At 40.7% G+C, this 27,888-nt stretch overlaps 1 long non-coding RNA gene across 3 annotated transcripts; it reads right to left on the reverse strand.

The window, feature by feature from the left end:
* Nucleotides 1-729: 729 nt before the first annotated feature.
* Nucleotides 730-27,888, reverse strand: LOC108350740 (uncharacterized). Of its 3 annotated transcripts, none has more exons than XR_010066245.1 (4): nt 27,533-27,878; nt 23,298-23,364; nt 2,758-2,914; nt 730-1,128 (listed from the first exon to the last, which is right to left on the reverse strand). It is a non-coding gene; the product is annotated as an uncharacterized LOC108350740 (long non-coding RNA). The 3 variants fall into 3 exon arrangements; XR_010066246.1 differs by lacking the exon at nt 2,758-2,914 and adding an exon at nt 26,961-27,041; XR_005503807.2 differs by lacking the exon at nt 2,758-2,914 and having other exon boundaries at nt 27,533-27,888.

Here is a 27,888-nt window from a genome sequence, read left to right on the forward strand (position 1 = left end):
GTTTTGAAGTGGCCCAGACATTGAGCTTTTTAAGGCATATCAAAATATAAAGGGTGTGTTTACGTGTGTGTGTGTGTGTGTGTGTGTGTGTGTGTGTGTGTGTGTGTGTGCGCGTTTCATTCAGGAACCCAGAACATTGGGGCAGTAGTGAGGAATGCTGCTGCTCAGGGTCGATTTGAGTAGGATTAATTAGGTAGTACTGCAATGCTTCACATGGAGTCAGTCAGTAACATACCAGGGGCTAAATAAACACCAGCCACTGCTTCTTCTGTGGTTGATGTTTTCTGCTGTTATGAGGGTGACAAGGCGGAGGAGAACTTTTTTTGTCACATGTTTTCCCATTACTCTACATTCATGTTGGTAGAATTGATCAAAACGGAATAAAGAACTGAGGTCAGATAAGGAATCTGCTCAGTGGTTAGCTTCAAAGCTTTCCTACCTAATAAGTTCACATTGGAAATATTATATGGATGACATAACTGAATCCTGATAGTAACCCCAGGTCCTAGACATTAGTTTCCTTATTTTCTACACAAGAGAGTGTGTCCTAAAAGTGATTTGACCAATGCCACAGGGATAGACGGGAATAGAATTGAAGCAAAAAATAAAATCATTTGTGTGTGTGTGTGTGTGTGTGTGTGCACGCACGCGTGCGTGTGTGTTATACTTAAGCATACACTCATGCATACAAACACACATATACACACACACACACACAGACACAGACACTTACACAGGTCACCTTTATTCACTGAACTGTCTCCTTCACCAACAGAAATGGGCTTAAAGCTGCATCTATCAGATTTTCTCTTTATATAATCTCCCTGCAGCTCCAGGTCACCCTGCAGCAAGCACAGGTCTTTGCATGTGCACCAGGGCAGCTTTAGGATAGAGATGTGAAGGGCTAAGGAGGGGATGGCTCAGTTCCGGGTGTTCTGGACTGAGGAAGAAAGGGAACTCGCCAGCCATTTAGATGTGCATATATTATTAAATGGTCCAAAGTGTCCGTGCTCCACACGGTGGCTCTTCTCAGTGCTGTCATCTCATAGAGTTTCAGAGGCAGTGAGCAGGTTGTGGACCTTTCAGCTCACTCAGCCTTTGGATGCAATGCCCCTCATTCTAGGTGGCCTTCAAAGAAAACAGATAAGAGATAAGCTAGACAGTGTCTCTTTCCCTTCCTCTCCAGAGCTATTGTCTTCAATTTAGTTGGGGGAAAAGTTTACAGGAAAGGGAATTGTTCTTGCTTTGGAGATAAAAACAGCATCTGCTGCCTGGCTCTCGGAGAGCACACGACAGCTGGGAGAAATTATTCCTATCTTATCCCTGACCCTTTTCTGTGAGCCGGTCACCTTTCTATCTAATTACGTATGCTATTTGATTCAAAGTTATCACCATTATACACTCATTATTCCAGTAGCACCTGTGTGTGTAGATTTATGATTTGGCTCAGCTTTCAAGTTTAGCCAAGTTCTGCACAGAGAGATGCACAGCCCCGCTCTGCTCTCCCCGTGCCCTCTCATAGCTACCACCTCAGAAGAAAGTGTTCCCACACAGCAGACAGCTTTGCTTCTATTGCACAAGTTCAATAATGAACGTCTCTTGTTCTGAAGGAAACTACTAGTTCCCCAAGCCCTGTAGGGAAACAATCAACTCCCTGGATTCTTCTTTGTTTTCTCTCGAAATATTTCATTTTAACATAAATTATATTTGGGGGATACGGAAGAACATGTATTTAAAATATGACATGTGTTGTTTTGGTTTTTTATTTTTTTTTTCATTTACAGAAGAATTCCTCTGGTACCCAGAAGACTCGGGTAGGCAGAAACCTTATTATTAACTCAGATTTGGGAACATTGTAGTTTGGTGTGTTTTGAGTGGCTCTTTGTAGTGGTTTGAATTCTAGGATGCAAGGCAAACCTTGGAGAACTACTGAACTCCCTGATTTGTCCCTCTGCCACCAAGGAACTGCTTTCTGCAGCACCAGGAGGGATGAAACTTACTTAAAAAAAAAACAACTTTAGAGACAGAACTCTGTATTTCTTCTTTTGAAGTCTGTGATTCTGAGGAAGTGGGAGTCACTGGTACGCAGCGCCTACCCCCTTAACCATGATCGGACAGTTCTGAATCTCTGACACCAGGGGCGCAGAGATGAAGAGGGCTGACAAGAGAAAGGGAAGTGAGGAAGGATCTATCTCCTGCTCTCAGCGTGCTCAGATCACATGACTATTTCCCATGCGGCAAGCTTTTGACATATTAACTGCAGGGTGAGGGCTCTGTTGTTGATGGTATCTTCTCATGGGCTTGTATTCAAAATCCATGGTTCTTGCACTACAGTAAGAAAAAGCCTTTAGGGCTGGAGAGATGGCTCAGTGGTTAAGAGCACTGACTGCTCTTCCAGAGGTCATGAGTTCAATTCCCAGCAACCACATGGTGGCTCACAACCATCTGTAATGGGATCTGATGCCCTCTTCTGGCTTGCAGTCACATATGCAGGCAGAATGCTGTACATAAAATAAATAAATAAATCAAAAAAAAAAAAAAGAAAGAAAGAAAAAGAAAAAAAAGAAAGAAAAAAAAAGAAAAAGCCTTTAAGAGAACCTTCTCTAAATATTTTTGTCACCATATTTGTTTGGGGAGAAACAAAGAGCTCTCCCCTCACACAATGACAGTTTTCAGTTAAGAGTCAGGAAGAAACCTGAGGTAAGTCTACACAGGACAGGAGAGGGGCTGGGGCAGGGTTCTGAAGCCATAGCTTACTTGATAGCAGCAGATCAAGAGAAGATCAAGAGCTGCACATATTTGTGGGTTGGTTTCGTTCCATGACCAGGACAGAATGGAAATCTGATCTCACATCAGAAGGGCTGGGACGATTCACACAGTGCATCTCAGGGCTTCAGTGTGTCCTGTGAGTGGGCTGTATTTAAAAGACAGGAAGAGATGCTGGTCTGCAGTTCATTCCTCCCTCTTAAGAAAGCCATGTCTGAATGTAACGAGATGATAGTGTAGGGTAGAATCTACATTCAAAACAGCATCTGTCATTCTCCATTTTTTACTGTACTGTTTAACTTAGGAGTTAGAAAACAGGGGGAAAATAAGGTCCCCTAAACACACCATTGATTCAAAACTTCTAGTTCACAATGTAAAGAAAAAATCAAATTATAAAATTTTGATTTCTATTTCACAATTTTGATTCAGAATTCAATAACATGGTTCTATATTGCATCTTGTTTTCTTTCTTTTTTTTTTATTAACTTGAGTATTTCTTATATACATTTCGAGTGTTATTCCCTTTCCCGGTTTCCGGGCAAACATCCCCCTCCCCCCTCCCCTTCCTTATGGGTGTTCCCCTCCCAACCCTCCCCCCATTGCCGCCCTCCCCCCATAGACTAGTTCACTGGGGGTTCAGTCTTAGCAGGACCCAGGGCTTCCCCTTCCACTGGTGCTCTTACTAGGATATTCATTGCTACCTATGGGGTCAGAGTCCAGGGTCAGTCCATGTATAGTCTTTAGGTAGTGGCTTAGTCCCTGGAAGCTCTGGTTGCTTGGCATTGTTGTACTTTTGGGGTCTCGAGCCCCTTCAAGCTCTTCCAGTTCTTTCTCTGATTCCTTCAATAGGGGACCTATTCTCAGTTCAGTGGTTTGCTGCTGGCATTCGCCTCTATATTTGCTGTATTCTGGCTGTGTCTCTCAGGAGCGATCTACATCCGGCTCCAGTCGGTCTGCACTTCTTTGCTTCATCCATCTTGTCTAATTGGGTGGCTGTATATGTATGGGCCACATGTGGGGCAGGCTCTGAATGGGTGTTCCTTCAGTCTCTGTTTTAATCTTTGCCTCTCCCTTCCCTGCCAAGGGTATTCTTTTTCCTCATTTAAAGAAGGAGTGAAGCATTCACATTTTGATCATCCGTCTTGAGTTTCGTTTGTTCTAGGGATCTAGGGTAATTCAAGCATTTGGGCTAATAGCCACTTATCAATGAGTGCATACCATGTATGTCTTTCTGTGATTGGGTTAGCTCACTCAGGATGATATTTTCCAGTTCCAACCATTTGCCTACGAATTTCATAAACTCGTTGTTTTTGATAGCTGAGTAATATTCAATTGTGTAGATGTTCCACATTTTCTGTATCCATTCCTCTGTTGAAGGGCATCTGGGTTCTTTCCATTTTCTGGCTATTATAAATAAGGCTGCGATGAACATAGTGGAGCACGTGTCTCTTTTATATGTTGAGGCATCTTTTGGGTATATGCCCAAGAGAGGTATAGCTGGATCCTCAGGCAGTTCAATGTCCAATTTTCTGAGGAACCTCCAGACTGATTTCCAGAATGGTTTTACCAGTCTGCAATCCCACCAACAATGGAGGAGTGTTCCTCTTTCTCCACATCCTCGCCAGCATCTGCTGTCACCTGAGTTTTTGATCTTAGCCAATCGCACTGGTGTGAGGTGAACTCTCAGGGTTGTTTTGATTTGCATTTCCCTTATGACTAAAGATGTTGAACATTTCTTTAGGTGTTTCTCAGCCATTTGGCATTCCTCAGCTGTGAATTCTTTGTTTAGCTCTGAACCCCATTTTTAATAGGGTTATTTGTTTCCCTGCGGTCTAACTTCTTGAGTTCTTTGTATATTTTGGATATAAGGCCTCTATCTGTTGTAGGATTGGTAAAGATCTTTTCCCAATCTGTTGGTTGCCGTTTTGTCCTAACCACAGTGTCCTTTGCCTTACAGAAGCTTTGCAGTTTTATGAGATCCCATTTGTCGATTCTTGATCTTAGAGCATAAGCCATTGGTGTTTTGTTCAGGAAATTTTTTCCAGTGCCCATGTGTTCCAGATGCTTCCCTAGTTTTTCTTCTATTAGGTTGAGTGTGTCTGGTTTGATGTGGAGGTCCTTGATCCACTTGGACTTAAGCTTTGTACAGGGTGATAAGCATGGATCGATCTGCATTCTTCTACATGTTGCCCTCCAGTTGAACCAGCACCATTTGCTGAAAATGCTATCTTTTTTCCATTGGATGGTTTTGGCTCCTTTGTCAAAAATCAAGTTACCATAGGTGTGTGGGTTCATTTCTGGGTCTTCAATTCTATTCCATTGGTCTATCTGTCTGTCTCTGTACCAATACCATGCAGTTTTTATCACTATTGCTCTGTAATACTGCTTGAGTTCAGGGATAGTGATTCCCCCTGAAGTCCTTTTATTGTTGAGGATAGCTTTAGCTATCCTGGGTTTTTTGTTATTCCAGATGAATTTGCAAATTGTTCTGTCTAACTCTTTGAAGAATTGGATTGGTATTTTGATGGGGATTGCATTGAATCTGTAGATTGCTTTTGGTAAAATGGCCATTTATACTATATTAATCCTGCCAATCCATGAGCATGGGAGATCTTTCCATCTTCTGAGGTCTTCTTCAATTTCTTTCCTCAGTGTCTTGAAGTTCTTATTGTACAGATCTTTTACTTGCTTGGCTAAAGTCACACCGAGGTACTTTACATTATTTGGGTCTATTATGAAGGGTGTAGTTTCCCTAATTTCTTTCTCGGCTTGTTTCTCTTTTGTATAGAGGAAGGCAACTGATTTATTTGAGTTAATTTTATACCCAGCCACTTTGCTGAAGTTGTTTATCAGCTTTAGTAGTTCTCTGGTGGAACTTTTGGGATCACTTAAATATACTATCATGTCATCTGCAAATAGTGATATTTTGACCTCTTCTTTTCCGATCTGTATCCATTTGATCTCCTTTTGTTGTCTGATTGCTCTGGCTAGAACTTCAAGAACTATATTGAATAAGTAGGGAGAGAGTGGGCAGCCTTGTGTAGTCCCTGATTTTAGTGGGATTGCTTCAAGTTTCTCTCCATTTAGTTTAATGTTAGCAACTGGTTTGCTGTATATGGCTTTTACTATGTTTAGGTATGGGCCTTGAATTCCTATTCTTTCCAGGACTTTTATCATGAAGGGGTGTTGAATTTTGTCAAATGCTTTCTCAGCATCTAATGAAATGATCATGTGGTTCTGTTCTTTCAGTTTGTTTATATAATGGATCACGTTGATGGTTTTCCGTATATTAAACCATCCCTGCATGCCTGGGATGAAGCCTACTTGATCATGGTGGATGATTGTTTTGATGTGCTCTTGAATTCGGTTTGCCAGAATTTTATTGAGTATTTTTGCGTCGATATTCATAAGGGAAATTGGTTGAAGTTCTCTTTCTTTGTTGTGTCTTTGTGTGGTTTAGGTATAAGAGTAATTGTGGCTTCGTAGAAGGAATTTGGTAGTGCTCCATCTGTTTCAATTTTGTGGAATAGTTTGGATAATATTGGTATGAGGTCTTCTATGAAGGTTTGATAGAATTCTGCACTAAACCCGTCTGGACCTGGGCTCTTTTTGGTTGGGAGACCTTTAATGACTGCTTCTATTTCCTTAGGAGTTATGGGGTTGTTTAACTGGTTTATCTGTTCCTGATTTAACTTCGATACCTGGTATCTGTCTAGGAAATTGTCCATTTCCTGAAGATTTTCAAATTTTGTTGAATATAGGTTTTTATAGTAAGATCTGATGATTTTTTGAATTTCCTCTGAATCTGTAGTTATGTCTCCCTTTTCATTTCTGATTTTGTTAATTTGGACGCACTCTCTGTGTCCTCTCGTTAGTCTGGCTAAGGGTTTATCTATCTTGTTGATTTTCTCAAAGAACCAACTTTTGGTTCTGTTGATTCTTTCTATGGTCCTTTTTGTTTCTACTTGGTTGATTTAAGCTCTGATTTTGATTATTTCCTGCCTTCTACTCCTCCTGGGTGTATTTGCTTCTTTTTGTTCTAGAGCTTTTAGGTGTGCTGTCAAGCTGCTGACATATGCTCTTTCCTGTTTCTTTCTGCAGGCACTCAGCGCTATGAGTTTTCCTCTTAGCACAGCTTTCATTGTGTCCCATAAGTTTGAGTATGTTGTATCTTCATTTTCATTAAATTCTAAAAAGTTTTTAATTTCTTTCTTTATTTCTTCCTTGACCAGGTTATCATTGAGTAGAGCATTGTTCAATTTCCACGTATATGTGGGCATTCTTCCCTTATTGTTATTGAAGACCAGTTTTAGGCCGTGGTGGTCCGATAGCACGCATGGGATTATTTCTATCTTTCTGTACCTGTTGAGGCCCGTTTTTTGACCAATTATATGGTCAATTTTGGAGAAAGTACCATGAGGAGCTGAGAAGAAGGTATATCCTTTTGCTTTAGGATAGAATGTTCTATAAATATCCGTTAAGTCCATTTGGCTCATGACTTCTCTTAGTCTGTCGACATCACTGTTTAATTTCTGTTTCCATGATCTGTCCATTGATGAGAGTGGGGTGTTGAAATCTCCCACTATTATTGTGTGAGGTGCAATGTGTGTTTTGAGCTTTAGTAAGGTTTCTTTTACGTATGTAGGTGCCCTTGTATTTGGGGCATAGATATTTAGGATTGAGAGTTCATCTTGGTGGACTCTTCCTTTGATGAACATGAAGTGTCCTTCCCTATCTTTTTTGATGACTTTTAGTTGGAAATTGATTTTATTTGATATTAGAATGGCTACTCCAGCTTGCTTCCTCTGACCATCCGCTTGGAAAGTTGTTTTCCAGGCTTTCACTCTGAGGTAGTGTCTGTCTTTGTCTCTGAGGTGTGTTTCCTGTAGGCAGCAGAATGCAGGGTCCTCGTTGCGTATCCAGTTTGTTAATCTATGTCTTTTTATTGGGGAGTTGAGGCCATTGATATTGAGAGATATTAAGGAATAGTGATTATTGCTTCCCATTATATTCATATTTGGATGTGAGGTTATGTTTGTGTGCTTTCATTCTCTTTGTTTTGTTGCCAAGACGATTAGTTTCTTGCTTCTTCTAGGGTATAGCTTGCCTCCTTATGTTGGGCTTTACCATTTATTATCGTTTGTAGTGCTGGATTTGTAGAAAGATATTGTGTAAATTTGGTTTTGTCATGGAATATCTTGGTTTCTCCATCAATGTTAATTGAGAGTTTTGCTGGATACAGTAACCTGGGCTGGCATTTGTGTTCTCTTAGGGTCTGTATGACATCAGTCCAGGATCTTCTGGCCTTCATAGTTTCTGGCGAGAAGTCTGGTGTGATTCTGATAGGTCTGCCTTTATATGTTACTTGACCTTTTTCCCTTACTGCTTTTAATATTCTTTCTTTATTTTGTGCGTTTGGTGTTTTGACAATTATGTGACAGGAGGTGTTTCTTTTCTGGTCCAATCTATTTGGAGTTCTGTAGGCTTCTTGTATGTCTATGGGTATCTCTTTTTTTAGGTTAGGGAAGTTTTCTTCTATGATTTTGTTGAAGATATTTACTGGTCCTTTGAGCTGGGAGTCTTCACTCTCTTCTATACCTATTATCCTTAGGTTTGATCTTCTCATTGAGTCCTGGATTTCCTGTATGTTTTGGACCAGTAGCTTTTTCTGCTTTACATTATCTTTGACAGTTGAGTCAATGATTTCTATGGAATCTTCTGCTCCTGAGATTCTCTCTTCCATCTCTTGTATTCTGTTGGTGAAGCTTGTATCTACAGCTCCTTGTCTCTTCTTTTGGTTTTCTATATCCAGGGTTGTTTCCATGTGTTCTTTCTTGATTGCTTCTATTTCCATTTTTAATTCCTTCAACTGTTTGATTGTGTTTTCCTGGAATTCTTTCAGGGATTTTTGCGATTCCTCTCTGTAGGCTTCTACTTGTTTATTAATGTTTTCCTGTGTTTCCCTAAGTTTGTTCATGTCTTTTTTGAAGTCCTCCAGCATCATGATCAAATATGATTTTGAAACTAGATCTTGCTTTTCTGGTGTGTTTGGATATTCCATGTTTGTTTTGGTGGGAGAATTGGGCTCCGATGATGGCATGTAGTCTTGGTTTCTGTTGCTTGGGTTCCTGCGCTTGCCTCTCGCCATCAGACCATCTCTAGTGTTACTTTGCTCTGCTATTTCTGACAGTGGCTAGACTGTCCTATAAGCCTGTGTGTCAGGAGTGCTGTAGACCTGTTTTCCTCTCTTTCAGTCAGTTATGGGGACAGAGTGTTCTGCTTTCGGGCGTGTAGTTTTTCCTCTCTACAGGTCTTCAGCTGTTCCTGTGGACCTGTGTCTTGAGTTCACCAGGCAGCTTTCTTGCAGCAGAAAATTTGGTCTTACCTGTGGTCCCGAGGCTCAGGTTCGCTCGTGGGGTGCTGCCCAGGGGCTCTCTACAGCGGCAGCAACCAGGAAGACCTGTGCCGCCCCTTCCGGGAGCTTTAGTGCACCAGGGTTCCAGATGGTCTTTGGCTTTTTCCTCTGGCGTCCGAGATGTGTGTGCAGGGAGCAGTCTCTTCTGGTTTCCCAGGCTTGTCTGCCTCTCTGAAGGTTTAGCTCTCCCTCCCACGGGATTTGGGTGCAGAGAACTGTTTATCCGGTCTGTTTCTTTCAGGTTCCGGAGGTGTCTGTGGCAGGTGTCCTGCCGCTCCTGGGCCCTCCCCAACGGGAGCCCAGAGGCCTTATACAGTTTCCTCTTGGGCCAGGGATGTGGGCAGGGGTGAGCAGTGTTGGTGGTCTCTTCTGCTCTGCAGCCTCAGGAGTGCCCACCTGACCAGGCGGTTGGGTCTCTCTCTCACCGGGTCTGGGAGCAGAGAGCTGCTGCGCGCATCTTGTTTTCAATTTCATTCTTTTTCTTTTACAGCTAAATACCATTGAGTCCAACTCACTCTTCCAGGGTTTCCAGGTAGCCACATCTGGCAGGCTCACCAGTTGTGGCTTTTTGTTTTAACTTTGAGGATTTAATTCCTTTTCAAAGCACATTAGAGCCAGTTCTCCTGATTTTCATTTTCTACTGGAATGCAACATTTAAATTTCAGTTCAGTAAAGCTTTTAAAACTATCCCGCATGGTTTACCATACCGGACAATGGTACCATTCAACAAGTTAAAAGGTAGGGCTAGGGCTGGAGAGATGGCTCAGTGGTTAAGAGCAACAGCTGCTCTTCAGGAGGTCCTGAGCTCAATACCCAGCATTCATGTTGTGGCTCATGACCATCTATAATGAGTTCTGATGCCCTCTTCTGGCATGTAGGTATACATGAAGACAAAGCACTCATATACATAAAATAAATGCCAAATAAATCTGTTTTTAAAAAGGATAGGCACTGTGAAACGCTCATTTAGTTAACAAGTCCAAACGTGTGCTTGGTCTTGGAGGCTACGAGCTCACAAGGCATTACCTGTACAACGAAAGCCCAGGGACCACCCGTGTTCAGTGAAATACTCTTCATTTAGACTGTAGTTTTCTTTTGGGGAAGCAGTTTAGAAAGATTCCTCTTGAAAGGACTGTATTTCTCTAAGAATATACAGAGTGAATAATATCTGTCAAATAGCAAACCGAAGTTAGTGAACTAACTGGCTTTGGTGTCTGTGGCATCTGAATTTTAAAAATAAGATGTGTTTCGAAAGTCTTGTTAGCTCAATGCATGAAACCAGGGGACTTTTTCTAATTTACAAGGTTTTTTTGTTTCGTTTTTCTCCCCTTAGGCAAAATACTATAGTAACATGGGAGAAAACTCTCATACATAAGAATACATAGGACTTCCAATAGCTCTGAAGCTAGGGGGAGGGCCTCAGAAACTCCTCCCTCTGAGCTGGAATTTTGACTAGCCTGATCTTGTGTAGGTTTTGTGCAGACAAACTCAGAGAGGCAGAGTCACTTTTCTTCAGGGAGGTACCTTCCAGTAAGTTTATTATACTCCCAGTGCATGGCCTCACACTCCCGTGCTTATGGTCAGCACTAAGTGGACTCAGTAACAAGATGATGATGATGATGATGATGATGATGATGATGGTGGTGGTGGTGGTGATGATGGTGGTGGTGGTGGTGATGATGGTGGTGGTGGTGATGATGATGGTGATGGTGAGAAGGAGGGGGATGAAGGGGAGAACAATGAGGCCAATGATGACTATGATGATGATGATGAAGATGACAATGATGATGATGCTAACAAGGACAAATATTTAAAGGGAAACAGTTTGGTGGGTCTAGGGAAGGGAGTTGGAAGGAATTAGTTGTCAAATAAATTTATACATGTATAAAAAGTTTAAACATAAATATTATTGAGTTCACAGAAAACAGTTCCTTTGTTTAAATTCATATACAGAACCAAAGCAGGCTAATGTTCAAAAAAAAAAAAAAAAAAAAAGCAGGTTAAGGCCTTCTCTGTAGGTGTTGAAGATGTGAGGATGTTGGCCTTTGAAGTCAATATTCCGACTCTGATATTTCTCAATGTGAGACTTTGGGCAAGTCAAAAAATCTTTTTGCCTCAGATTCTCTCTTAAACTGAGTATCATGGTACTGTCCAAAACATGTTGATAGAGTTAAATCTGATGCTCGTACGTGATTTGAATATGGTCTGGCTCACTCCAAACAAAGGTGACTGTTTTCCAATCCACACTTAGGAACAGTTCATTACTATTGTTTTCCTTTATCAATCATCCCTTAACCCATATGGCTCAAGTATTTATTGTTTACCTCTATTTTCATCCCTTTAAAATTAATTTCAGATAGTTTAAAAGAAAACATCACATTGGATAACACCCAAAGTAACCAGTGTGGAAGACAGAACCTTTAAAGGGAAGTGGACAAATTCTCAAGAGGGTTATTTTGGAAGGAAGGGGCAAGAATGAACAGCAAGCTCACTGCAGAAGTCCTTAGCAGGTAGATTAAAAGGGAAGACCTATGTGGAAATGATGGAAGCTTCCGGTATGTTTCTCTAACTACAATCTCAGTAACAAACGGTCCCAAACTTCTGTGAACTGTGCGATTTACATTCTCCCTAGGTTCTTTCATTTGGATAGGTGAGTACTGTGCTGATCTCCCTTGGGGTCAGACATGCTAGGGATGTTTATTGGTACAAGCGCGCGCATGCGTGCTTCAGAGCATGGCAGCCTTGAGGTATTCCAAGTGTTTTTATGAGACAAACTTCAATATGTGTTTATCGCGTCTAGTTGTGTAACACTGGCAAATGTTCCTTGATGAAATTAATCATACACATAAGATCACATTAGCATGAAGAGTCCCAGGAAGCATGGGTCTAGGAACCGTGGTCTACTACAATTTCTTAAGGAGGCCCAAGTAAAATCTGAGGCTCGTTGTCACCTATAGTAAAATTTAGTTTTAAAAGTGTTAACAGCTATCCTCAGGTCCTCGGAATTATCAACATCTCTGTGTGTAATATCCTTCCCTTTCTTTCTTCACAGTAGGACCCTGATGCAGGTCCTCAGCATCCTTCTGCCTGACAAGCCCTACGATAATTTTCCCTGTACTTTGTTGACTATTCCCCAGTCCATCTTTGCTGGACTAGGAGGCAGCAACAGCCCTGGACATGCTATTTATGGACACAAACCCTTGAGCACTTCTCCTCTGAGCTGTGATGAGTTATTGTTTTTAGAACTGTGCAAGGTGTGAATGAAACTAGTTGGGGGCTTAGCATCCAAAATATAGGTCTCCACCACGACATGAAGCTACAGATAGCACGTGGGATTTTTGTGAGAGCTGTCTTGTGAACTCTACTTCCCTGCCTCTTTGGGCTCTTAAACAGTGCATATATATATATATATATATATATATGCGCGCGCGCGCGCACACACACACACACACACACACACACACACACACACAAATGGCAGTTCCTCCTGAGCATAAGAGAATAGGGCATAGCAGACACTATAATCAACCAGATCGTCTTGCATGCAATTTTCCTTTCCATCTGTGTGACATTGAGTGTATTGGCTAGCTAACATTTCTGAACTTTTTTTCTATTATTTTACTTTTAACAGGGTACACTGAGATAATTTTTCATATCTATTATCTTCCTAAAGATGGTATAATACATATGAAGAAAGTGTTCTCCTTGAAACAGGGTAAGATTTTTTTTTTTAAACTTTCACTATTACTTTGGAGGATGCTCTGAGATGTACTCAAGAATAAAGTCAATGTAAAGGAAAACAGAGTTGACACACAGGTCGCTCTGATCCCTAATGTCACTGCTTGAACCCTGGGTTCCACTGTACCTACAGCTAGTTTCCTCTACTAGACTTTTGAAATACTTGACTTAATGTATTTCCTTTTTGTCTTAAGCTAGCTAACATTAGATATCTGTCACTTTCAACAGAGATCCTGGTTCCTCATGTATTCTGTTCTCAGTTTTATCCAAGGTATTTTAAATAGAACTTGATGCTCTTGAAGAGACTATGATTTGCTGATATGGGGTGGGCCTAGGACACATATATTTTATTTTATTTTAATACTATTTTTAACTGATACAAAATTATACATGTATTTTTATCATACATAACATGTTTTAAAATACAGTCAATCTATTGTAAAAGATCTATTTTTCTCAAATTTTTTTGTGGTCAGAATACTTAAAACCTACTTTTTCACAAATTTTCAAAATATGATACATTACTCTAAAAACAACAAGGTATATAACAGGTCTATAAAGCTTAACAGAAACTTTGTATCCTCTGACCAATATTTCTTAATCTTCTAGCTCCTATTTATATATAAATAATTACCATTTTCCAGTATTTCTCTCAGTTCAATTTGTCTTTTTAAGATTCCCGCATATGAGATCATTGATATTTGTTTCGCTCTGCTTGCCTGGCTTCTTTGAACATAATGCACTGGAGGCTCATCATGCTTTAAACATTATTTTCTTATTCCTTAGAACCAAATACTATTCTGTCAACAAGATGTCCTAGGTGTAAATGCTGCTTTTTTATGCATACATTTTAAATGACTCCTGTGACATCTATTTATACATCAGCGTTAGGAAAGTTCTGCTGTTAATTTTAAGTTTCTTATCTGGTTATTTCTACAGGTCTCGGTCTCGGTCTCTCTCTCTCTCTCTTTCTCTCTCTCTCTCTCTCTTTCTCTCCCTCTCCCTCTCTCTCTTACAATTTATCTATTTTTCTATTTTATTTTATGCATATTCATGTTTTTCTTGTCTGTGTGAGGGGGTCAGATTGTCAGATCCTCTGTGACTGGAACCAAAGAGAGCTATGAGCTGCTGGGAATTCAACCCAGGCCCTCTGGAAGAACAGCCAGTATTCTCAACTGCTGAGCCCAATAGAGACCGATTAAGCTCAGTACTTTACGAGTTTGTGTGTGTGTGCACACATGGGTGCACATGTACGTGCACGTAAAAACATGGTGACCACAGGTCAATGTCAGGGGCCTTCCTTAATCATTCTCTTCTTATATGAGACAAGGTCTCTCTAAATCCCGGAGCTCACCAATTGATCGATCCAGGTATGTCCCCTGTCTGCTTGTTCCTCAGCCCGTGAACTCCAGTGTTGGAAATTCAGGTGTATACTACAGCCATCTTTAATGTTGGTGTTGGTGAACCAAATCCAAGTCCTCAAACTTGCCCAGCAAATGCTTCAACAACCAAGTCATCTCCCTGGCCCAGTATTTGTCATATTGAATACACATCCCAGCAGTGAGCCAGGCCAGATACATGATAGTGAATGGGTGATGAAATGAAGTTGGCAGAATGGCTGCAAAGAGTCAGACTGCCTACAGAAACTGGGCGTCTTGGAGAGCCTGCAGGCTTAGGAGTTAATTTAGTACAAATTTTAAATGCTGGGTTTCTCTTTCTAGCTTTGAGGGTTTCATTACGGGATTAATTCCCCCTGTGACCTTGGACCTATTTGCTGACATGATCTACTCTTGTATGTTGTTGTTGTTGTCGTAATTAAGGCCTGTTTGCCACATGTAAAAATTTCACATCGAGGCTGTCTTTTCTTCAGCTGGGTGATTGCCTAGTAGAACCTGCAGCTTTGCTTTAACCACATCAAGAGGACCCCAGAGAACATTTTCTTTTCATACACTTAGATGTTGATAAGTGGGGTGGGGACCCTCTTTTATTAAAGACAGATGGAGGAAGGTGCTGCAGATGAAAATATTAGTATCATTCACTATCAAAGCAGGCTGGAATCTGAGTCCACTAGGAAGAGAGCTTTTTAAATGTATCTTATGCTGACTTCCCCAGCTTTGAGTTCCTGACCTGCAAATGTCACCCTGGTTCCGTCACACGGGTGTGTGTGAAGGTCCACATGGACAGATACCTAAGAGTTATAGACAAAGTCCACTAGAAAATATTTATGGTAAGGATTTCAAGTGAGAACTATCTACTCTGTGCACTGAGGGAGAGTTGGATCAAACATGGGAAAGATTGTTTTTCAAAACACCATGACATTGATGGTTCAGGTAAGAAAGCTGAAGGATGTTAGAGATAACTCAGAATGACTGGAATTAAATAGAAATGAGGAACTCGTGTGTCCTAAAAAGGAACAGTAAACACATGCATATACCACATCTCTTATTACTAAACTTGGATGAGAGGCAAAATTCCATTTCAGACCTCATGGTAGAACGTTATCTCCATTATCCCATGCTGCTGTAGACTGGCATCAGAGGTAGGGGCTCCCAGAGTGGAATCAGAGATACCAGAGGTCTACCGCAGAGAGAAAACTGTCATAAAATGGCCCACACTCAGACACCACATCATCCAGACTCCTTTACCTTGATTCCCAGATGAACTCCAAGGCTGGAACGAACAAGGCTGAGAATCAACACATTGCTCCGTGTAGTGATGTGACTTAATCCCACTTTATAGATGGCAAAATTGAAGCTCAGAGAAGCAATGCTTTCCAATGTCACATGGGACATGGGGCAGATCTCAAGTTGAGCCCACAACTAAATAGTTTTTTCCACTATATGATATAATGATATAATTTGGTTTTGCCATGGAAATAAGATTTCATTGGCAGGAAATACACACACACACACACACACACACACACACACACACACACATATATATATATATATATGGAGAGAGAGAGAGAGGGAGAGAGAGAGAGAGAGAGAGAGAGAGAGAGAGAGAGAGAGAGAATACATAAGATTAAGAATTTAAATTCATTTTCCCATATTCACATTTTTTTTCTCATACAGTCCAGGCTGACTTTGAATTCCCTATGTGGCTGAGGATAACCTTGAACTCCTAACCCTCAGGCCTTTATCTCCCAAGGCTGAGCTTATAGGCAGGCACCACCATGCCTGATTTTATGATGTGCTGGAAATACAACACATGAATTCAGGCGTGCGAGGGAAGCAATCGACTGAACTATATAGAAGTGTTAAAGTTGAAGTGGGCAGGCTGAGTCTTAAACCGCCACTAACTGGGATACTGGCTCTGAGTCTATGGATTGTGACTGACAGATTGGGACCAGCATGTACTCCTGAGGCAGAGGGTTAGTGGTGTAAGGTAAAAACACTAGAGTGAGTCTAACTCATAGTTCAGCTCTCTTCGTACTGTATGGAACGGAACTACAGGAATATCTAGATTCTTCTGAAAGGTTCAGAGATTTGCCCGCAGGGAATCTGCATTTCTTTGGCTATTGCCACCTCTCCCACACAGTCCCTCTGTTTCCACTGGAATAGGTTCTTCTGTTTCTGCTTCACTCTGTCCTGCCTTTTCCCTAATAGCCCTTGAGTTTGAATGGATGCTCCTTTGTGCAGAGGGGCTTAGCGCCTGGTGGCCTTCTTAAGAGGTTTCTTAAGAGGGTATTGCTCCGGGTATTGCTATGTGTGCTGCCGTGCTCCCAACCATGATGATAATGTACTAAACCTCTGAAACAGCAAGTAAGCCCCTAATTAAATGCTTTCTTTCATAAGAGTTGCTTTGGTCATGGTATCTCTTCACAGCATGAGAACACTGAGGCAACCACAGGACAAATTCAAGACAAAAAACAATCAAATATAGAGAAGGATACTTATCTGTAATGATAATTTGGACCCTAATTCTTCAAGACATACCAAGTTTTAGAACACTACTTCATTCTTGAATGGTGACTTAATTTCAGTTCATAGATGGGTAAACTGAGGCCCAGAGCATGGAAGCCATTACCCAAGGTTATATAGAATATGGGTGGATCTCAAGTTTAGACCATATCTGACCAGTTCTTTTTACTACATCACATGAGCTTTCCTGCTGGGAAGTAGCATATCTCACAGAAATCAGATGATTCTCCTGAACAATCATTCTCGATGCTGGCACAGTAGGAGTATCTGCTTCAAAGCCCCAATCTTCTCTCAGCCTAAATATGATTTGCTATTCAGCCATGCTGGCCCCACTGCATGCTCTTTTGTCTGAACTCTGGTTGGGTGCTTGACTTAGTTCTCTGAGTAACATTGCCTCAAGTATTCACCATAGACACATCCCCCAATTATGGCTATAGGTATTCTACCTTTGGTTCCGTGTCTATCATCACAACTGGCCAGTAGTGTTAGTAAAAACATTACAAACTAGAGGAACCATCAGAGATGTGATTCAGCATTGAGGACTGAGGCACGCCTTCATTTCTTCACACACTTACCTGATACTCGGGCACAGATTCATTCAGAACTTACACATATGCACACTATTCACTCGCTCATTCTGAAATAATTATGAGATGTTCCATTTCTCACCTTCTAGGAGGGCTTTCTCAAATCCCCTCTGTTTAGCATTGAGTCTCCCTTGCTTTACCCTGATCTTAAAGCAAACTCTCTCTCTACTTGACTTAGCCACACCCAACTTTAAGAAATACATCTAGCTTATTCCTTTGCCCTCAGAGGCTTGATCTCTGAATTCTATGATTATAATAAAGCAGGTAAAATAGTTCCATTATCCAATTTACTTGAGGCTTGGTGATTTGGCTGAGCAGTAAAAGTGCTTGCCAGGCAAGTCTGAGAACTGGAGTTTGGATCACCAAAGCCTATGTACAGGTGGGTGTGACGGGAGGCCCTATAGTTCTGTCCTAGGAATGGGTGAGGTAAGAACACACTGGCTTCTGAGATTAGCCATTTTGGTGTGATCTGGTTTTGATTGAGAGATCCTGAATCAATGAATTTGGTATACAAACAAGAGCAATCGAGGATGATTCCTGACACCAAGTCCATGCACTTATACCCATAGATGTGTATGACCACGGATACGTAAGCACCTCCCACATGACTACACAGAGATTTGCCCACAGGTGTGAGACAATTGAGATAAATCAGGATGAGAACAGAGACGAACAGATTTCAGTGTGTCCTTTCCAGTCACATAAAAATGTCACTTTACCCATGTGACAGGAGATGAAGCTCCCTGATTACCATGCAATCTTCATATCTTTTGGTCTTCAGTAATTCAAACAAAACTTTTAGTTAGGCTGGAAGCCTCATTATCTTGGTTCAGATCCAGAGTTATGAGACCAGATATTTTCCCAGATCCTATGCATCTGGTCAGTATTACATTTGCTGCTCATAGTAAAACTACGGATCAGTGGTGAATTCCCCTTAGGAATGTTCGACAAGTGTGGATGACTCATTCAGAACATACGTGACTTTGGCTTTACTATCTTGTCAAAAGCAGAAAGATGAATTTTGTATCTTAGATCATTTAGCTAGCATGTTTCTTTTGATTGGAGACCTGAAGCCATTAATATTTAAAGTCATTATTGAAGTCTATGTTGATTATAGCCTTTTTTTCCTTTTTTACCATTTATGGTCTTAGTTGTAGATTTTGTCTCAGCATTAATAGTTGCATTTATTTTCTTTCTAAAGAATAGCTAACTGTATTCTTCTCTTCAGCAATGTATTACCTCCAACAATCTCTGTAGGCCCGGCTTGGTGGGCATTAATTCTTTCGCATGTTTTTTCTTTCTCCTTCATTCATGGCAGATAATTTTTCTGAGGACAGAAGTCTGGGTTAGCATCGGTCCTGGTTGTGCTTTTGCAACTTCACGCAAAACAGAGTTGTCTGAGAAGAGAAACCTCAATTGAGAAAATATTTCCATCAGATTGTCTGTGCAAGAGTGCAGTGCATTTACTTGATTTGTTACTGATGGGGGAGATCGCAGCCCATAGGAAGGGAATTCTTACTACCCCTGGGCGAGTGGTTCTGGGTTACGTAAGAATGCAAGCTGATTAAGTCATACAAGCAAACGAGTAAGAGGGACTCCTCCATGGACTCTGCCTCAGTTCTTGCCTCCACATTCCTGCCTTGAAGCCTTGAGCTTCTGCCCCAACTTCCCTCAGTGATGGACTGTTTCCTGGACATGTAAGATGAAATAAACCCTTTTCCTTTCCAAGTGACTTTTGTGATAAACATAAAGAAGACAGTTTCTTAGTCAGTGTCTGTTGCTGAGAAGAGACAACATGAACATGGCAACCTCTATAAGGGAAAACATTTTAATTGGGGGTTGGTTTCCAGTCTTAGAGGCCTTTATCAACGTGGCAAAGAACATGGTTGCAAACATGGCAGGCATAGTGCTGGGGAAATAGCTGAGAGCCGCATCATTCTCTGCAAGCAGAGAGTGGGGAGAGAAGGGGAAGAGGAGAGGGAGAGAGGGAGGGGGAGGGAGAGGGGAAGGGAGGAGAGGGAGGGGGAGAGAAAGGCAGGAGTGAGAGAGGAAGAGAGGGAGAGGATTTGGGCCTGGCATAGGCCTAAAGTGCAACACTAGTGACCTACTTTCTCGAATATGTCCACACTTTCCAATCCTAACACTTTCAAAAAGTTAATGTACGCAGAAACTGAGTCCCTGAAACATGTTGACTTCCTGATCCTCATCTCTACTTTTGAGTGTAGGTCCCTTCTTGATCTTTGTCATATCATAGCTTTCTAATTACTTTTGAGGAATCCACTGTTCGGAGACCATTACTTCACTTGTGTGTGAACACCACTGCTTTTCTCTTCTTCCATGTGCTCCCAAGTATAAACAAACTCATGCCTTGTGTAACTTATTATTGATTATTTGTTTTTGCTGAATTTTGTCATGTGTGGATATCTTTATACCTGTAAGATGTTTGTTCTTCACATGTATCATCCCAAGAAATTGAATAAAATGAGATTTTAAAATACTGAGACACTGGCTGGTTTTAAAAGTTCAACTGATCTGTTAAACCAGGTTAGTTGAGCCTGGCCAAGCAAGCCTCGGGAAAGTTATAAAATCTAAATTAAACTGAACACAGAACGTAATCTTCCAGGAGTGAATCTCACTCAGCACTTGCCTCCTCCAGTAAGCACTGCTCTGCTTTGGCTTCACGCCAACACGAATTCCTTGTGATAATCTTTGGGATTGCACAATTCCTCTTAGGATGGTCATGAAAGGAATAAAGAACATTTGTTCTGCCAAAGTATGCAGACTTGCTGACATATGCTGAAATACAGATGTCATCTGAGCAAAAGGTAAGCGGGATGTGCTTGAAGAGATGGTTTCATAGCCTTCCCATCTATACATAATGATAATTTGAACTTCTCATAACTCTGAGGGCTCCACTCAGGCAACAACTTCCAGCAGATTGCTATTGGCTTTGTAGTTTATGGAAATCGTCTTGCAATCATATAGGCAATGGGGAGAGCAACTTGCCTTTGTGATTTTCACTAATGTTAGCTCATTTCTCCTTATACCTCATTGAAATGGTGATTTAAGGGTGTGGGGAGAATTTGGAATTACTGGTGGGGAGGGGTCAGCACATCTTAAATCAAATGAGTCTGTCATTTGAATTAGCTGATTCTACACTGAATGGAAGAAACATGTTGGGAAAGGGTGAGGAACAAGAGGTTATCCATTTATTTTTCGATGGACCAAAGTGGGGTCAGATTCTTATATGCTTGAGAGTCTTTCCAGTTTACACTGGCTTCTCTCGTTATAGAAGCCTCTGGACAAGGATGTGTGCATGGTAAATTGTAATGTATTTTCCAGTCAGTAGCAATCTGGATAGTTCTGTTCTGCTTGCATAGTATGATATATTTTAGTTATTTCTAATCATTTTTATGTTCAAAGATTTAGACCCCAAGGAGGCTCAGAAGTATGAAAAAAGCAGAAAATATAATAGAAATTGGGTACAGCCAGTTAAACATGGAAAGATAATAAGCATATGGCAAAGATATTTTTGGATAAACTGTAGTTAACTCAAACCAGAAAATATGAGATGCCATAGACCAACTGTTCAGTGATGCCCAGTGTGGACTTCCTGAGGAGCCTCAAAATATTAAAAGATCAAAACTAATAGAAACAAATAAGATGTCTTTTGGTAATATTTGTCCCATATATTTTGGGGATGGTTGATGGATACATGGGTGCATGTATGTATGTATGCATATATTCTATATGCATGTTGCTATACATGTATAATGGCAGAGAATTCCATATAAAATGATTAATTTGATAGCTTCAAATTCATTTTAAGTCATTTCATTTAGCCTAGGTTAAAGAACTCAATTTAGGGGTTTGGTGAGTAAAATGTTCAAAATGCAAGTATGAGGACCTGAGATAAAGTCTCTAGAATGCAGGTAAAATGGACAGTTGTTTATAATCTCAGAACTAATAGTAAAATGGGGTGCAGAGGCAAGAGAATACCCAGAAGCTCATAGGCCACTTAGCCTGGTGTACACAACAGCAAACAAAAATCTCTTTCAAACCATGTAGAAGCTAGGGTTTGATATGCCAGGTTATCCTCCAATCTTCATATCCACTGTACACTTGCACATACAGCTTAAAATAAAAATAATCCAGTTTAAGTTAAATATTTGCAGTATAGTAAAGAACACAGTAACTTGCATTAGCATGACAACTGTGAGTTGGAAGTTATTTAGTGTCAGGAGTGGGGTGAAAATAAAGTATTAGCAAGGAAAACTGTTGTTAGAAAGTACTCTTGATAGTACAATGCTAAATTGGAATGATACATCACACAGCTCATACTGGATGGGTGCATTGGGTAGAGAAAGATCAGTTGTCATGAAGTCAAATACAACTTAATTCAGATCAGTGAATGTATACACAATACCCTCCAAATGCCAGGTGCCATGTTAGCTGTTGGGAAGGTGGATAACAGAGCCCCAGGTACAATCAAACAAACAAACAACCCCCCCCCCCAAAAAAAACCAACAACAGCAACAACAACAACAAAAAAAAACCCAATGGGCATAGTTAAGAAACAAATAAATGAGCCAACCATGGACTGTGAGGTGAATATATGTAAGGAGACACGCACATTTCTAGAACATATGCAGACACAAAAGATATCGTTAATGTACTTAAGAATCTCTTGGGAATATGACTTTTCCTTTGTGAAGGTAGAAGTAGGTTTAAGAAGAAATGTATATCTGATCTTTGTAAAGACGAAGAGGAGGCAGTCAGAGGTAATTGAGTGAAAAGGACAGGAGAATCACTTGGCAGCCCTAATACAGACATTTGCTTCTTTGAAGGAAGGAAGATAGAAGTGGATCATCCATACGATACCCTCCAGATCTGTATTACAAACCTAGAATTCAGGATGGAGAGGTGTCTCAAAGATAAAGACTTGACATATGAACATTAAGACTAAATTTTGAGTCCTCAGATCCCACATAAGAGCTGGGTAGATAAGGTAGCCTACCTGTAATCAAAGCACTGAAGAGGCAGAGACAGGGGACTTGTGGGGGAAGCTGACTAGCAGGAACTGATGAGCTCCAGAATCTAGAAACCGTGCACCATTTAACCAAGTGCAGAGTGAATGAGAGATACCTAATGTCAACCATGGGCTGCCATATCCATGCTCACACACATCCATGCACACATACATACACGCATTACATGCATACCACATACACAAAAAACTACACATATACATATATATACAAACAAGTCTGGAATTTCACATCTGGACCTTGTGGTACACACATAGAATTCAAGCACTTAGGAGGCTGAGGTTGAAGAGCTATGTGTGCTATACCAACCTGGGCTATACTGAAAGACCCTGCCACCAAACAGCAAACAGTCCAGAATTCCATATCTTCATTTCAAATTTTAGCACATTAATTTTTACCATTGTTTGAAGCAATCAAACATTCTCCTTCTCAAACACTGGAGGAAGTTTTGAGATTGCCTTTTATTTTCTCATATTGTTTATTCACTCCCTTCAACAAATGATTCTTGAGAGTCTCTGTAATGACGGATAATACTTCAGGCCTTTAGAAACCCTGAGCGTATAATAGATTTACTTCCTTCCATGGTGCTTTGGGAGTTAACAGACAACTAATACATACAAACAACAGGCAAATGGTAGTAACTATTAAAGGTAGTAAGTACTAAGGAGAAACTGAGAACAGGTTAACTAATGGAATTGCTTGTCCAAGGAAGACTTATCTATTCCTACTGCCCCAGTAACTTAGTCAGGGTTTCTATCCCTGCACAAAGCATCATGACCTTGAAGCAAGTTGGAGAGGAAAGGTTTATTTAACTTACACTTCCACATTTCTGTTTATCACCAAAGAAGTCAGGACTGGAACTCAAGCAGGTCGGAAAGCAGGAGCTGCAAAGGCCAAGGAGGGGTGTTACTTATTAGGCTTGCTTCCCCTGGCTTGCTTAGCTTGCTTTCTTATAGAACCCAAGACTACCAGCCCAGGGATGGTACTACCCACAATGGACCCTCCCATCTTTGATCACTAATTGAGAAAATGTCTTACAGTTGGATCTCATGGAGGCATTTTCTCAAGGGAGGCTCCTTTCTCTGTGATAACTCCAGCTTGTGTCAAGTTGACACTCAAAACCAGCGAGTACACCCAGCATAATTAGAATGTCTTTAATTATTTGAACCCCTCTTCAATATTACAACATGCCCTGGTTTGGCTTCAATGTCACCTTGGTGCTGATGGTAGTTTAAAGGCCAGGAGTAATGTGTATGCATAATCTGGAAAAGAGAGATGCCAGCAAGAGTGAGGTAAACCCTAAATCTCTAAGGACTTTTCTAACTAAATAAACAGCACAAAGGTTCCAAGGCAGCGGTTTTCAACCTTCCTAGTGCTGTGGCCTTTTAATACAGTTCCTCAAATTATAGTGACCCCTAACTATAAAATTATTTTTGTTACTACTTTAAACTATAGTTTTGCTACTCTTGTGAATCATAATGTGACTGTGTGTGTGTGTGTCTGTGTGTGTGTGTGTGTGTGTGTGTGTTTGTGTTTTGATGGTCTTAAGTAATGCTTATGGATTCCTTGAGTCTCAGAGGGGTCACGGCTCACAGCGGGCTCATGGCTCACAGGTTGAGAGCCACTGTTCCAAGGCTTCTGAGTAGTACAAAGGTGGCCATGCAGGCGAAGTGAGATGGATAAGAGCCTAGCAGAGGAGATTACGCTGGAAGAAAGGAGCTTGCTTTGGAATAGTTCAGGAGCCTGGGCCATTACATAAGAGGTAAACTTTGCTGAGTCCAGTGGAAAGCCTAGCTAGTTCTTCCACTAGCGTGACATATTTGACATCTATTTTAGAAGCATCATCAGGGCAATTCTTTATGAAATCTAGTCTATAGAGCAGAAGTAATGGCAAATTACTCAGCACAGTAACCTGTGCTGTTAGTGTAGCCTGTGTGAGGGGCATCAGAACAGGCTGAGCGGCATCAGTTCTAGGGATGCTGTCAGACAGCAACAACTCCTTAAGGAAGGATTAAGCCAGGAGGTCCTCACACCCGATAGCAGTCATCAGGGACTTATCAACAGTGCCTGCTGCTTTGTTTTAACTGAACCAGCAGAGGGGGATTATTTTGCTCACTTTCTTCAAAGTCTTGTCTTTACCCACAGTACCCCAAATAGCGAATCTCACCTAAGTTGAGCAGACAGATAGCTGCTTCCGTCTGACAAACCCTGAAGATGGATCCAGTGAGGACGCTTCGGACTAATTACGACGTGAGGAAGAATTTATCGAGTTTGAGTCTTTCAAAGAACTGACCCCCAAAATAGCAGATAAGTAACGAAGGTGGTGGATGATAAGTGTATACTTCAAAAGAGTGTAGCTTAGCCTGTACTACTGAGTCATATCCTGTTCCTTAAAGTCCCTGAGGCATAAATGCCCTGGGTGATAAATGCTAGTGTTCTCATGCTTTTGTTTTTACTGTGTTTCCAGCTCTAACATATAACCCTGAACAGGAGATGAAAACAAGGATACAGGTAGAACATGAGGATCTATAACTCCAGCACTTTCTAATGTGATGAGAGTTACCATAGTCACCTTATATGATTATTCCTGCAGTTTGAGGATATGACTAGTTATATTTTGTAACAGAGCATTGTTCCCTTCAGGCCACAATCCTGAGAGGCCCTCATCATGAGGATTAAGAACATATTCATGTTTTAAAAATTAGATAAAAATGTTCCTACATCCTAGGAATATAATGGCATTATATAAAGGAGAAGGGCAATAATCCACAATTATTTAAGTCAGCACTATTCATAGGTTTACTAGATATAAGGTACTAAGACATTTTTGTAAAAGCTTCATTCACATAATTAATTTTAATCTATTTTAATCCATGTAATTACTTTCAAAAACAGAACATCTAAGGCTGACTTTTTATACCCTTTGATGTGAGGCAAATCTGAGGCCCAGGGAACTGCCTACATTCTCTTCAGCTGCTCAACTTGTAAGTAGCAGAGTGAGGATTTGTAAGGCATTGGTATTCAAAGGCCATGGCATCCTAACCACCATTCCTCACCCTCTCCATGCAGAGGGAGCATTAGCTCAGGGTTTGGCAGAATCACTGCCTCAACAAATGGAAGCCATCGTGATGATGGTTATTACAGCAGTGGGAATTCAATATGTGGTGGGTAAGTGAATGCATCCATGAGTCATGCACACTGAGGCATTGAGGTGATAATTGAGCTCAGGAAGAAATGAGCTCATGGTGGGGATTGGGCTGGGGAGGGCAAGAAAGGGCTGAGAGCTGGAACCTGGACCATAAGTAACCATATGCCTCTCATGCAAGCTTGGATGGCATTCAAGCCTCAAGTGACTGTTCTTACAACCTGTAGCAGAAACAAATGTTTCCTTCTGAGACCATTTGAATGACAGTCAGATTTTCATTCTGACTCTTTAAGACTGTTTCTTCCACTTGACTTCAAAGCCGTGACTTCCCTTTCAAAACATTTGCAAAATGGTAAAATCCTACCTCCAAAGAGCACATTGAAGTGGAGTTTCAAACCTAATCGCTTCTGTCTGGTAAAGATTAATGACGTTACCGATAGGGATAGTTCTGATTAATTGCTGTCGAAATTCCTGAGCTCAATGGTCAAAGCTGGAAAATGAACTCTTAAATGAACTCAAAAGACAAGAGGCCCCTGTATCCTTGAACATAATCCAATCAAAGAGATTGCGAAGGAAAACACAAGAGGCAGTATTAAGTTCATGGTGACATGAAAGGTCCTTGCTGTATTCATAAAAGGACTACCGGATCATCCTTCACTAAGAGCGTCCTTTGATATATTAAAACAAATAACAGTATCTCTAAGACATTAGCACTTGACTTCAGTCATTAAACATGAATTAGTTGTCCAAAAATTTTGTTTCTAAGTCTTAATGCTAAAAGTCATTTAAAGCATTACATTAAAAAAATACAGTAAAAAAAAAGCTTAGTTGCCCATAATTTTATTGGTAAGTGGAATATGAGAAAAAAACTTCAACTGCTATTCTGCCATTAAATTGAAGCTGAAAGTTTTATCTTAGTGGAGATATTCCAAGAGAATGATAGAAGGGCCATTACTAAATATTATGTTATCACACAATAACATTAGGATATCTAAATAGCTGTGTGACCTCAGGAAAATCACTTAAGGTCCCAACATTCTGTTCTACTCATATAAAAGGAAGATAGTGACACCAGTTTTCCTTATAGTAAAAAAGGGATGCAAATTGAGACAAGGGCTCCCATGCATCTGCTCAGTTGACTGTGAAGACCGTGTATGTGTGATGCTCTACTGCCATTGTTGTTGCTTCAGGGCTCCTTCTCACCTCCTCATCCAGTGTGTGACTTGCTATGCCATGGGTACCAACCATGTATGAAATGTAGCCTAGTGTTTCGAAGGTGTTTTATGTATCTTGACTCATCATTGAAGATCGCTAATGGGTATATTTGTATCTCACCTTTTTAATAAACACTGACTTGTGAGAATTCTTCTCTCTGTTTCAGTCCATATCTTCCAACTGCTTGCTCCATGTTGATCTCTGAATAAACAGGTGGTTGATTTCAGTTGGGAATCCCTCACCTTTCACCTCTTTGTGATGAGTGACAGCTCATTACCAAACAGCTCTTAATTGCTTGTCAACTTCTTTTATCCATTGCTTAAAACTGTGTTTTTTTAAAGGCTGTTTATTTCAAACTATACATTCTTACTCATGTTTGAATCAAAATATTTGAGAAGAAATACACATACTTGGAAAAGGACTTTAATTTGTGTGTCTCTATAATGTGTATGTTACATATGCAAACATCCTAGTTTAGAAATCAGGATAATACATTTTACAGTAATGAGCAGATTATAATATAAAGCAGATTATATTTATAAAGGGAAGAAAGGCAACAAGAACAGAGTCTGGTTAACCCTAATCTTAGAGAGGAGTCAATTTGATCAGATATTTGCATATGAACTAAGATAATCTCCAGATTATGTCTGGAGATGAGGTAACAAAAATACAATGGTTAGGAAATAGCATACCTGTGGTGGATTACTGTGTTTATTTAAGATGATCAGGCTCTCCTGCTCCAGTCTCGTTCATCTCAGACCACCCTGATGGCCTGTCTCTGCTGGAGGGTATTATTCATTACAGCATTGATACTGGTATGGGCTGTTTAACATGTTTTGGCCAATGAAATAAGCAGTGGCCTGTGCTATTTTGGAATAGATGATTTAAGACCCATTGTTTTGTAATAACTCTTCCAAGAGTGATTTGCCAAGAGGCGACTGCCTTAGATAAGGGCTCTTCCTTTGGCTGGGATCACAAATGAAGACAAGGATCAAGGCTGATGTTGTCACACTGCGTGACTAAGCACTAAGGCCTGGATTTCTTTCCT

This window comes from Rattus norvegicus, chromosome 4 (assembly GCF_036323735.1).
Source record: "Rattus norvegicus strain BN/NHsdMcwi chromosome 4, GRCr8, whole genome shotgun sequence".
NCBI lineage: Eukaryota > Metazoa > Chordata > Mammalia > Rodentia > Muridae > Rattus > Rattus norvegicus.